Source organism: Pongo pygmaeus, chromosome 17, assembly GCF_028885625.2.
Source record: "Pongo pygmaeus isolate AG05252 chromosome 17, NHGRI_mPonPyg2-v2.0_pri, whole genome shotgun sequence".
NCBI lineage: Eukaryota > Metazoa > Chordata > Mammalia > Primates > Hominidae > Pongo > Pongo pygmaeus.
This window is the reverse complement of record NC_072390.2, coordinates 66,834,438-66,847,345: the sequence shown is the minus strand read 5'-3', so window position 1 is coordinate 66,847,345 and position 12,908 is coordinate 66,834,438.

Here is a 12,908-nt window from a genome sequence, read left to right as displayed (position 1 = left end):
TGAACTGGTTCTTGAGACATAAATAGATCTTGGGAAATTCAGATATACTCCACATAATTCAGCACAAGGTTCTTATTACCTATTAGACACTGTGTTAAACACTTTTAAAAATGCAAATATGAATTATGCCAGGCTCTTGTTCTCTGTGACCTTATAATTTAGAAAAGGGCATACAACATAAATAATAAAACATGTTAGAAGTGCTGTAATAGAGATAACATACAGTATAATGAGAAGTCAGGAGAAGGCTTCTTGGAGGCTGTGTTGGAGGAAATTATTCAATTGAGTTTTAGTGGATTAACAGTAACCAAAAATTTAATAAAAGGAAAAATGGATGGGGAAAAAATCACTCTGGGCAAGAAGAGAAGGAAAAACTGCTTTGTGTTAAAAGCAAGACATTCCAAATTTTAATGTGAATAATGTGCCAAGTAGATTAAATCTTAAATGTGTTTTAACAGCACAAGTTTTTATTACTCACTTATTCATTCAATAGACATTATTGAACACTTGTTATATGCCAGGTACTACTCTGGGCATCAGGGATGTAGGCACACTAGTTTCCTGAGGAAAGACAAATAATAATCAGCAAGCATCATGAGAAAGATGATGTCAGATAATCAGGAGTTTTCTTAAAAAAGTGTAAGAGGGTAAATCATCCTCCACCCTATCCCTATTCCTGAAGCTGTTTGAAATTACTGTTCTAGAGCCTCAAGTTTGCAAAGAGGAATCATGAGACATAGGCTTGAAAGATGGGATATGGCCTAAGTGTGAAGACTCCAAAATATCACATTAAGTACTTTGCGTGGCTCATGGGGAGACACTCATGAGCAAGAAAGAGAAAATAACCACAGCTGTATTTTATTTTTGCGTTCCTGAATCCCTGTGGTTCAGGGCTTGGTCTGACCAATGAACTGTGTGTTATGGGTTCACAATGTCACTTTGCCCTGACATCCAAGTGAGTGAGCAATGAACCTGTCTCATTATACAGGGTGTAGAGGTGTTTGGTTGTTGTCAAACTCAAGCATTGAGTTACATGTTGTGTGAGCTGCATACAAGTCAAGCATAGTAGGGCCATAAATCAGTTCATGATGCATTAGACATTCAATAAGAAAACAAACTACAAAATGGTCCTTTACCACAGAGAGTTTGAGGAGCACTGCTTTATAATAAAGACTAGTGTTTATTATGTATTATGTGTGAAGAACTATTATAAATGCTTTCCATGGATTATCTCATTCCATCCTTCCTGTAAACCTATTAGGTAGAAACTATTTTCCCTAGTTTTCAGGCATGGCACACTTAAATTACACAGGGTCACATGGCTGGGAAAAGTCAGAGCCAGCATTGGAATTGAGCCTCCATGCTTCACCCCTACCCTCCACTGTCTGTGTGTGTGTCTCTGCCTCATGCTAGCCTGAGTTCCTTGAAGTAAAGGCACATTATTTTTTCATCTTTGATCATTTAGCCCTGGGGATATAATACAGGTTTAGGAAATGTTGGTTGAATCTTCAGAAAGAATAATTCAGAAAAATTTCATGGGATAGAATGGGAAGGAAATGCTGGAGGAGAGAAAAACACACTTTAAAAAGTAGTGGATAAATACTAAGGTGGCACTGATAGAAATCAGGATGGAGAAGGCTTATGAGAAACAGTGCCAAGAGAGAATACACAGGATTTGATAACAGGTCGGATGCGGAAGGAAAGAGGGGTCAATGATGATACAATGTGTGGAGCTGAGTGATGGGGCAGAGTGAGCCAAGAAAAGGGAAGATTGAGAGAGGTCTGTGGGACATCTAAGAGAAGCCATTTAGCTGAGAGTATACAATACACAATGTGTAGTGCTTTATGTCATATGCACCGATTTAAATTGTATAAAGACCTTCTATAATGGCACCAGGATTTCCTCAAGGGCTTCACAGTATGGAATGAAGGGAAGCACTAGGGGAATAGTCCATAAAACTGAGAAAATGTCAACAATCAGCCATATCACAGAAGTGGGTTTAGGGTGGAAAAGATGCCTATTATAAGGGTGGGGCTAAACCCTCCCAATCCGTTGCTTGACTTCACCACCCTGTACCCGGGTTGGGGTGGTGAAGTCCTTCCAGAAGAGCTACTGGTTACTTATACATATCAGCATCCATGAACTGTTATTTTTAAGTGGAGAAACAATTTTTGTTTCCAAAGCTCATGGTTTTTCTCAGAGAATTCATGCCTGCCTGAATATTCTTGGCTCTTTCTAGCTAAGAATGAGTCTACATCAGGTTAAGGGCCCAGAGTGGATGATTTCCCAATATACAATGTCTATGTCAAAGATATATCTTCTCTATAAAATGAACAGTCATTTAATTATGTCATGGCCTATGAAAGAACTATGTGGGACTTATCCAGCTTTCTACTCAGTTATACCTGTAATTAGGATGACTCCTGAATTTTCTAAAATTAATCTATTATCCTACTTCATAGTATTTAACATGCTGATCTTTTTTATTCATTTAAACTCCCCTTAAATTGAGCAGAATCTCATTTTCCTTCACAGGACAGTTGACGTGGCTCTTTTTCACTTTACTATATCATAAATCTTGGCAAGAATGCTCAATGGAAAGGAACAATCCATGGAAGGAACCTTGGCTCAGAGACCCTAGGGAAGATGAAACCAGCTGTCAGAAGCCTGGCCTGCATCTCCAGGGAAATTTAGCTCAATCTTCTAAAGCTTGGAGAGGTTAGAAGAAAATACTTTGTAAGTTAAGAGAAATGTTTATTTTTAGGGTAAATTTTCTCTATGAGAACAAGACATTTTAAAAGCTGGAAGGGTAAGAGTAAAAAAAACTACAGTGGCCCCTATATCTAGACAGTAACAAAGAATCTGTGTACTTAATTAGCTGGTGTGCTGGGGCTAGAGCAAGATAGCTTAGAAAGGCAATTCCTGAAGGTCAGATTTGGCCAGGGGTGATATTGAATTACAGCCACTGTTTGTTATTTTACTGGGAATCAGGAAACCTAAAATTATGGCTCTTCTGTTATTAGGGGCTGAATGCTTACGTCCCTTCAAATTCATCTGTTGAAGCACTAACCCCAAGTGTGATGGTATTAAGAGGTGAGGCCTTTGTGTGGGGCCCCCATGATGGAATTAATGATTTTATAAGAAAATGAAAAGATAATCCTCTCTCTCTTTCTCTCCCTTTTTTCCTCCTTGCACATGCAACAGGGAGGGCCATGTGAATATGTGATGAGAAGACAGCTGTCTGCAGACCAAGAAGTGGGCCTTTGCCAAGAACCAAATCTGCCTGAGCCTTGATCTTGGACTTCCCAGCTACCAGAACTGTGAGAAGTACATGTCTGTTGTTTAAGCCACACAGTCTGTGGTATTTTGTTACAGCAGTCCAAGCTGACTAAGACATACGTTAACTTCTGTGAGTTTTAGGGGGCTTGCTTCACCCTTGGCCTCAGTCTACTAATCTGTTATTAAGGGATTTTTTTTTTTTACTAAACTGTAGAATCTCTTTCATTTATGATGTTCTCTAATCAGTCACCCTCAGCTCCCTCCACCCAGACCAGACAAACTTCAGGTTAGTTTGTAGGAGGGTGCTGGAGGTAGGGGAGCAGGGAGAAAAAGACAAGGAATTGTCTTCATTCCAGTGCACAGGTGTCTTCCATTATCTTCTTTCCTACTATTAAGCCTCAAGAACAAGAAAACCACATCACGTTCTCAGGAAGCTTTTTCAAGGCCAAATAACGGGTAACATATTTGAACAAGGAAGAAAAATAGAAGAGATAGCCTGAGGGTGAGTTTCCTTTCAAATTAAAAATAAAATAATAAAGAAGATTACAAAAAAAAGAGAAAAAATTAATTTGGAATTTACAGAGTATGATTTCTGAAGGATAACGACTAACATATAATTTTCTGTAAAGGCTTTATTCAAAATACACATTTATTCAGGCATTTAATAAATACTTGTTGAGAACCTAGAATACGATGGGCACAATTCTAGACACTAGATATATGATTTCATATATGTGGTCATGAAGCTCACGTAACACAAACTGAACATCTGATTTTCTATTCACTTATAAAAACAGTTTTTTTTACATTCCTTGCATCTTGAGATGAATGTGTTTAGTATGAGGCATCTAGTGAATTTAGCATAGATGTAATACCTGATGGGTAACACCTGATATAAAATGAAAACCCAGGAAAGTATGGGGCAGTTGCACTCTTCAAAAAACTAATATTTTTAATAGATCAAGAATGCATCCAACATCTGATTAGGAGAGTCATTCTTGGTGTCTGCCATAACACCCCTCAGACTACAGGAATCAAGTTGCAAAGTACCAAGTAGGGCATTTCTGTTCCATTCAGTTCAGCAAATATTTTAAAACACCATTTCTGGTGCTGTGAGTTTGAGAAAGGTATAAAAATTAAAGGGACAGCAAGAACCTTACAGATTAGCAGGAAAAGGTACATTTATAAATAATTAAACTCTTGGCAGAATATGCCAAATTCTACAAGAGATGCATATATAAAGTGCTATGGGAGAAAAATAAAAAAAATCCTATTTGGTTAAGGATGAACAAAGCTTCATGAAGCAAGTAACATCTGCATTGAGTTTTGCAGAATTTTTAGAATATCGAGGGGCAAAACAATGGTGATGTTGGGAAGCAAAAAAAAAAATCAAGTTGATAACAGGATGTGGTGGACATTTATTTAGCATTTACGCTAGTAAAAAATTGCATAGGACTTTCTTTAAATCTCACAACATCCTCTTACAAAAGCTACATCATCAACTCTGTATCAATCAGGATCTAGCCAGGGAAACACAGTGCTTCCAATATTTATAACAAAGGATGTGTAAAGTAGGAAATGAAACCAGCACAAATATTACCCAAAGCAGAAATTTGATGGGGGACAAAATTGGAGAAGTGGGCTTAGAGGATCTGGGAGCCAGGGTCACATCTTCTAGGGTATTTAAATCACAGAGGAGGCTCAGCTACTTTAGAGATAGCCCCTTAGAAAGGGACAGGAAGAGGAGCCTCCTTGCTTCTCCTTTCCACACATGCTCTTGTCTCCTCACAGGCTCCTCCTGGAAGCCAATTCCAGTTAGAAGCCAGCTGACCAGACCACCTGGGAATTTCCCACCTGTGGGATCGGGTGTGGACCTCTACAACGTGAAACAGAGAAGGGGAAGGTCAGAAACGTGCCTGTGGAAAAGGAGCACAAACCAGGGTTGACACAGACTCTCTTTACTGATTTAAAAAAAAAAAAAATTCAAGTGCAGGAAGATGGAGCTGACCTGACCCATATCACTCAGCAAATGGCAGAGCTAACATTTGGACTCAACACTGACTGTCTCTCTAATCTTTTCCAAATGTCACAGTTGCCAGTTTCATGAATGCACAGACTACTCATCTGTAGCAGACAGGTTTCTTTGGTTAAGGAATTTGAGGCCATTCCAAGGAATCAGAATTCACTTGTATTGCTCAGAAATTTGACAGAGGAATGGAAGCCATGAGTGGTGGAGCAAGAACATCATCATTCATGAAAGCTCTAGTGAATGTTAGTGAAGAGGGAAGGAAACTCATTCCACTCCACAGTTCCTCACATCCCCATCACACACTTTCCTGCTTTTGTTCACTGGACAAAACAAGAAGAATCTAGGTATAAAGGTTCAAAAAGAGAGACAGGCAAGGGCCCTTGGGAGGGGCTAGTAGAAAATGTCAGTGGGACCAAAATAGCATCCATCATCTCTCTATCCAGATACAATTAAGACTGGGCTACTTGATGCTGTTACACATGTTGCCGAAATCTTTAAGGCCTTCTTCCCCTCCTGGGCAAATGATGACAACAGTGCTTTATACATTAGCAACACTTTGCTTGCTGAGACCTGAGCTTGGCCTGCAGATTCTCTAAACATTATTTTAGCAGAGGCCAGAGGTGAAGACAGGGAGCCTAATTTGCAGGTGAAGACTACTAGGCACTGAGAGGTTAAATGACTTGCCCTGGGGTCCCACAGAGACCAAAGAAGGGGGAAACAAGGAGAGGGATTCAAATTTCTCCCTCTCTGGGCTCTATTCAGCCACTTTAGAAGACCTCATAACAGGAAAAACAGCACTCCCATGGAGAGCCTCAGCAGCCCCTCATTACAGCCTGGAGATGGATGCTTATTAGCACTTCTCTGGGAGCACCTGCCCAGCACTAAGCAGGCAGGCTGGAGAAGTGCCCTGATCCTCACTAACCCTTTCATCATGGGGTTTCACTTGATTTTCCACTTTTGCTTCCATAGATAATAAAATGTTTGAGTTAGGAAAACCTTAAGTATTGTCTACTTAAATAACAAGCAGAGAGAGACCCTCTAAAGGAAATTTATTTGGGAATAGAGCATTGCAATGAAAATAACACATGCCACAGTAAACTATGTTTATATTCAGGGAGATAAAAAAAAATGCAAAGGTTTCTAAAGGAAAACTGAAGATGATTACATAATTGTTTTGAAATAATTATGTTTTGCTACAAAGATCAATAATAACAGTAATGCCAGTCCAAGTTTAGACAGACAAATGCTGGGTAGATGTCCTCACAGATAAAGTTTTTTATATAAGTTTGCAATGGCCTTTGTGCAAAAGTTGTGTTTTTTGTAGAGTCTTTTGTAATTGTTTCCATTATCAGGTATACAAGCCTGAGAAGCCTCTCTTTATGGCTTTTACTGGTTGTATTTGTGAGTCACTCCACATTAGTGACTCTATTTTGATTCTGTCAACTTCCGCAGCATCAGACTCCCTTACAGAGGAGAAAAAGCTATGGACTAGTGAAGGGATTGCTGGAGATGAAATGACTAATTAGTGGATTGTTGTTTATTCTCTTTGCCTGGAACACATCCAGGACAGATTAAGAAATGGCTCTGGGTGGGGTGGAAGGGGCATTCTGAATTGTAGCATTTGATGATTTCCATGGTAAACTCCCTAAAGAACAATTCTACCAAGGAGAGGTCAACCTGCTCACAAAATCCCTGGACATTTAAAAACTGGCTCTTATGAGCCAGTAAGAACTAGCTCCAACATGTCACCAATTACCATTCTCCAAAGCCCCCAGTCTCATTTTCTGTAGGTCCAAACTCATAGCCTTTCTCAAAGTCCAGCTTAAATGCCAAGAACGGTGCCTGGTTGGCCCTTACCAAGTAAATGTTCAAGAAATCAAATGCATGAAATGTCACTGGTTCAAAGGAACCCTGCCCATTCTTCACTGTTGTCCTTGATGGCAAGAATTAAGTTTTGCTTTCTATGACCTTAAAGCATATTTCTTTTGTGGAATTATTTTCTACTCTTTTATAGTTCTGTGTTATTCAACATTTACTCAACACTTACATATTTGGAACATATTTCATCTTCCGAGCTAGATACTAAACTTCTTGAGGTAGCAATCAGAAATTACTCATCTTTGTATCCATGAAGGATTTTTGGATATGCCTTGCACAAAATCCGCATACAATAAAAATTGAGTGAATGAAATCTGATGAATCAAGAATTGCCCTGGGCTGCTTATGGATTTAAAGTAACTCAATGCTTATCTGCCAAAACTGGAAAACTTGAAATGTTAATGACTTAGGCTATGACACATCCACAGGAGAAATGAACAAAAATTCCCTGTCTTGGTGAAATTGCACCCCTTTACCAGAGGAAGGTAGCAGAAGGTGCTTTTCTCTTATTAAGGACAAGCAGTCCTTGGGGGTTACTGTACAGTGAGAGGTACCTGTATGGCTGCTATACTCCTGCTCTGGTGTCTGCTATATTTCTTTCTTTGTCTTTTTTAATGCCTCCCGACCTTGGCTACTCCCCACTTCTGAGTCTGATGACCAGATGGCATCATAATAAAAGCAGGCAACAGTTTATAGCAGACGTCAGTCAGAACATGGGTTCCAATGCTTCTGGCCCAGGAAGTGAGACCAGGGCTCTGGCTGGAATAGACGTGAAAATTTAAGGTTTTCTAAGCAAATAGTAAGATATTATAAAAACACTTTTGCACTAACATTTTCAAAATTAATGTGTTCAATATGAAGTATATTCGTTAACATTTTGGACATTATTTTTAGACAAGGAGAATTAAAAGAATAATGATGTTATGTTTCCAAAAATGTTAAATATTAAGTGATTATAAGTGAACTATTGTCTGCAGACAGGCAAACCAATACAGTACAATTGATATCAAAAGGTTTCTGCCGGCACAGTTTGATCTCTGAATGTTCAAGTAAATTATTTTTATGTTTAAAATAGAACCTATTAGGGTTGTATTCATTCTTCTTGGTTTTGATTAACTTCTATATGATTTTTTCCTTAGAAAATTCTTTCTTTGAAGTAATGGTATACAGCTTTTTTTGCTTATTTTTTAACATTGTCTCTCTTTATATCATATAGTGTAATATAAAGTCTCCATTTAATCTCTCTAGTTTATCTTATTTCAAATTCTATAGAAGCAGCACTTCAGGGTGTTGGAAATATTCTACCATGGAATTCCTTATGTCTACATACCTTCTCATTTAAGAATATGTCATCAAACTGCATTTGCTGCATCTTTGACAGTGGGTGTTCCATTTTTATCTATCACTTGTTATTTCACAGAGTCATATCAACACTAAATGCAAGGCTGTGATATGGAAACAGAAGGTGTTTGAACATTTGAAACCTTTGGTGGGATTGATGATGGTACTGACATCAATGCTGTATGGGTGAGAAAAAGCAGAGAGTACATGCAGAGACTTGGTGGTGCAAAAGACAATTTTTTAAAATGTGTCTGTATGTATCTCTCAAACCCATGGCTTTGATGAAAGCATTCATAAGAGCAATAACAGTAAATAATGCATGGATGCTTCTTGCATTCAAGGGACATACACATATGTTGAAAGACTTAAAGTGAGTTTGATTTCTGGGTTACTCAAATTGCTTAAATGTCTTAAGTGAAATGATGCTGATATTATCCCTTGTCAATGTTCTGAATGCTGAATAATATTACCTTGTTTTTGAAACATAAATGGGATGATGTGAACTGATGCTGAGGGAGAGTTATGGCTGACAACATTGCCTGGGTTTGTGGCAGTTTTGAAGCAGAGTTCACCAGTGAGCACAGCATGTGTCTCAGAGATTGGAGGACCTTCTAATGACCATAACATCTACAAGAATGCTATTTGTGGCAAGTCTGAGACCTGGACTTGGATAATTTTATGTAGTTAATATTAAAAATTCTTCAATAAAATTTTAATTTCTTTTTAAAAAAATAATTTAATTGGTCTTGCTTTTGTTTTATATTAGAAGGTGATATGGTTTGGATCTATCTGTGTCTCCACCCAAATCTTATGTCAAATTGTAATTTCCAATGTTGGAGGTGGACCTGGTGGGAGGTAATTGGATCATGGGAACAGTTTCTCACGGATTAACACCATCCCCCTTGGTGTTGTCATGGTGAGAGTGAGTTATTTTGAGATCTAGTTGTTTAAAAGTATGTAACATCTCCCCGCCCTGTCTCTTGCTCCTGCTCTGACCATGTAAGACCTCCCTGCTTCCCCTTTGCCTTCAGACATGATTGAACGTTTCCTGAGGCCACCCCAGCCAAGATTCTCACACAGCCTGTGGAACTGAGAGCCAACTAAACCTCTTTTCTTAATAAATTACCCAATTTCAGGCATATAGTAATGCAAAAACAGACTAACACAGAACCTGAGATTCAGGGTAGTTACCCAATGTCTCTCAATGGTATGTAGCAGAAATAGGACTAGAACTCAAGTCTCTAGGGACTCCATATTAGCAGTCACCTGAACACTCTCCCTTCCATTCTTTATATAGAGGATGTCTGTTATATTTTTTTTCTGCTTCCTCTACAGTCTCCCAAACTTCTTTACTTTGAAGCCATCCCTTAATGGCTCCATGTGCTTCTGCTGGGTCTGCCAATTAAGGAGTCTTGCTTAGTCGAAAGCCACAGTGAAGGCACATAGCATGGGCTGGCTAATCAAAATACCCCATTACCCTGGGCATGGCAACCGGACCTTAAATGGGCATATAGCCCAATGGGACTAACCGGTTATTTTAAAGGGATCGATATTAATAATGAAGAGAAGAGTGTAGTTTATTGCTGTGGTTTGAATGTTTGTCTCTTCCAAAACTCAAGTTGAAAATTGCCATTATAACAGTATTAGAGGTGAGACTTTTAAGAAGTGATTAGGGCATGAAGGCTCCACCCTCATGGGTGGGAGTGGTTACAATTAAATAAGAGTAAGTTTAGTCTCCTCTTTCCCTCTTGTTCTCTTGACTTCCACCATGTGATAACACAGCAAGAGGCCCTCACTAGTTGCTGGCACCTTGATATTGAACTTCCCAGCCTCCAGAACTGTGAACTAATAAATTTGTGTTTGCTATAAATTATCCAGTACCAGGTATTCTATTATAGCAGTACAAAACAGACTAAGATACTTATCTTCTGAAATTGTTTCCTGTAACTACTATATAACCTAGAACTTCCTGGCACCATTTTTCTACTCTGGAGAGATCTTGCTGAGTATGAAGGCAATACAAAGGAAATAAAAACGGAGAGAAGATTTAAGGAATCTGAAGATATCAGTTGAGTCTCTGCAACAAGCTACATCTTAATCTGGTAAGTCTTAAACTGCTAGGTTATTGGAGCTAAAAATGTTCCTGCATTGCTCAAACTAGTTTGCTACTTTCTACCAAATTATTTCAATTTTTATATCACCTCTGCATTGAACAGTTCTTGTGCCTTGCTTCATATCTTCTGTGCCAAGGCTTTATGCAGCTGTGCCCATCAGTTCCAGGCAGGTAAAAACTGAAAGCATCTGAAGAGCATTGCTTCAATTACACTATGGATCTATCACCTTCTGTCCTGAGATTCTCTAACTCTCACAGAGTGTTTGGGAACAACAGTGCATGAATTTAGAGATACATGGAGTTCCATCCCAAGGGGCAAATCTTGAGCAATGGAGAACTGGAGCTGGTGGGGAAATACTTCCCATTGCCAACCCTCAAGCAGTCAATTCAGAGGCATATTCTTCAAAATTCCTCAGAAGACTTAGAGAAGTCTAGCTCCAGCTGCCCACTGAGGGACAGCTAGACAGTGTCCCCCATGTTGCTTCTCCTCCTTCCATAGCAATACCTCCCAAAGTAAACTCCCTTGGTTCAGGCTGTGCTTCAGAATCTTCTTAGAGAAACACAGACCATATGACCCTAGCGGTATTGAATAGGTTTCATCATCCACTTCATGGGACTCCCTCTTCTTTTCACTTTTGGAATATTATTATTCTCTAGTTTTACTTATACCTGTCTGGCTGCTCCTTTAGCATTTCATTCATAGGCTTCTCTTCCTCCATTTGGCCTTTAAATGCCAGGGTTGCCCAGGACCCTGTGCTCAGTCACCTGCACTCTAGAGCTCATCCACACTGATGGCTTTACCAGCCACTCACAACCATTCCTACATCTCCATCCCCAATGTAGGACCATATGAATGAATAAGTAAATGTGTCTCCTAATTCTCAGAAGAAAGAACAGATCAGACTATGCCCTGTTTATGTTTTGCATTAATTTGGTGCCCACCACTGAACTAGTAATAGAAATGCTAGCCAATTAGATGAATGTATGTCATTAATCTTGTTTACTTGACACACTATACCTTAAGGTGACCGTATATGACCATATACTGCACAATTGCATACATTTCTGAAGAGATTTGAGAGCCCACTCCCTTCTCTACAAATATCAATTTATTTTTAGAAAGTTGAGAATTTTTATAGTGCCCTCTAGGAACTGTAAAAGGACAAAGACTTTTAAGAATCATTCTTAGTGGGAATTGCACTTGTATTTCCTTGGTGAAGGCAGTTGGAAATTTGAGAGAGGGGAAGAACTTGTGTTGAAATTTTTGCTGATGTACTTGTTAGTACCACCTGCTTAACCCCTGCTGTCTCTCTGAGACACTGGACAGGTGTAAGTTTTGGTTCTTGATCAATTTGCAAAGCCCCTGGATGCTGGAGTCTTGGAATTCCTGCAAGTTATATACAACATAATAGAAATTAAGTCCAAAATTCTGAACACCTGAAAGAGAATTATAAGTGTGTAGAAGAGCTTATTTGAGCCCACAGCTTAGTTCTCTTCAATAACCTATAAATATAGAGCCCCGCCCACCAACTGTGTTCTCCCCAGCTCAGCACACCTCCAGACCCCCAGGATCTTTGCCTCAGGGAAGAAAATAAACTGGAGACCAACTGAGCAGTCAGTGCCTCAGACACTGGTAAGGTGTGTGTTTATGCATCCTGCCAACAGCTCTTTTTTTCCTGCTCCCAAAGTGCTAGTTCCTGTACTCGATCACATTATAACCAATTGCTGTCTGCATAATGCAAATCCATACCATGTTCTCTAATCTATTGTGTTCTATCCAATTTGCATTATAAAGTATAGGTGCAATGCCTATAATTGCCTTTCTTCATGGGTAGACTTATTAGAAACCTGCTTTAGACAAAAGATGCCCTGAGTAAGAAGAAGCAGTCACACACTTCCAGTCACATTCTTTGGGCCGCTTCTCCTCTGGCTGTTTAGAAGTTAACAGATTCCTGGGTCCTAAGTTAAACTCTCTCTAGCCAAATGTCTGTCTCCTCAGTACTGAGCAAGTAAGTGCAAAGCAGTGGGGAGTCTATTGGAACTGACTACACTTGGATGCTCCAACTTCCCTTCCTAGTGCCTGTAATTGAATTTGGAGAGAGGATATGATTCTGACTCATAATAAAGCATGCATTTGACTGACGTAGATCTCACAGAAGCATCCGGTGAACAAGAAACAGGTGATCTCAAATGGTTTTACTTTGGGTTTCATTTTACACAGCATGTATCTAAAGTCTACTATGTACTCTGTTTTATCACTTAAAAGT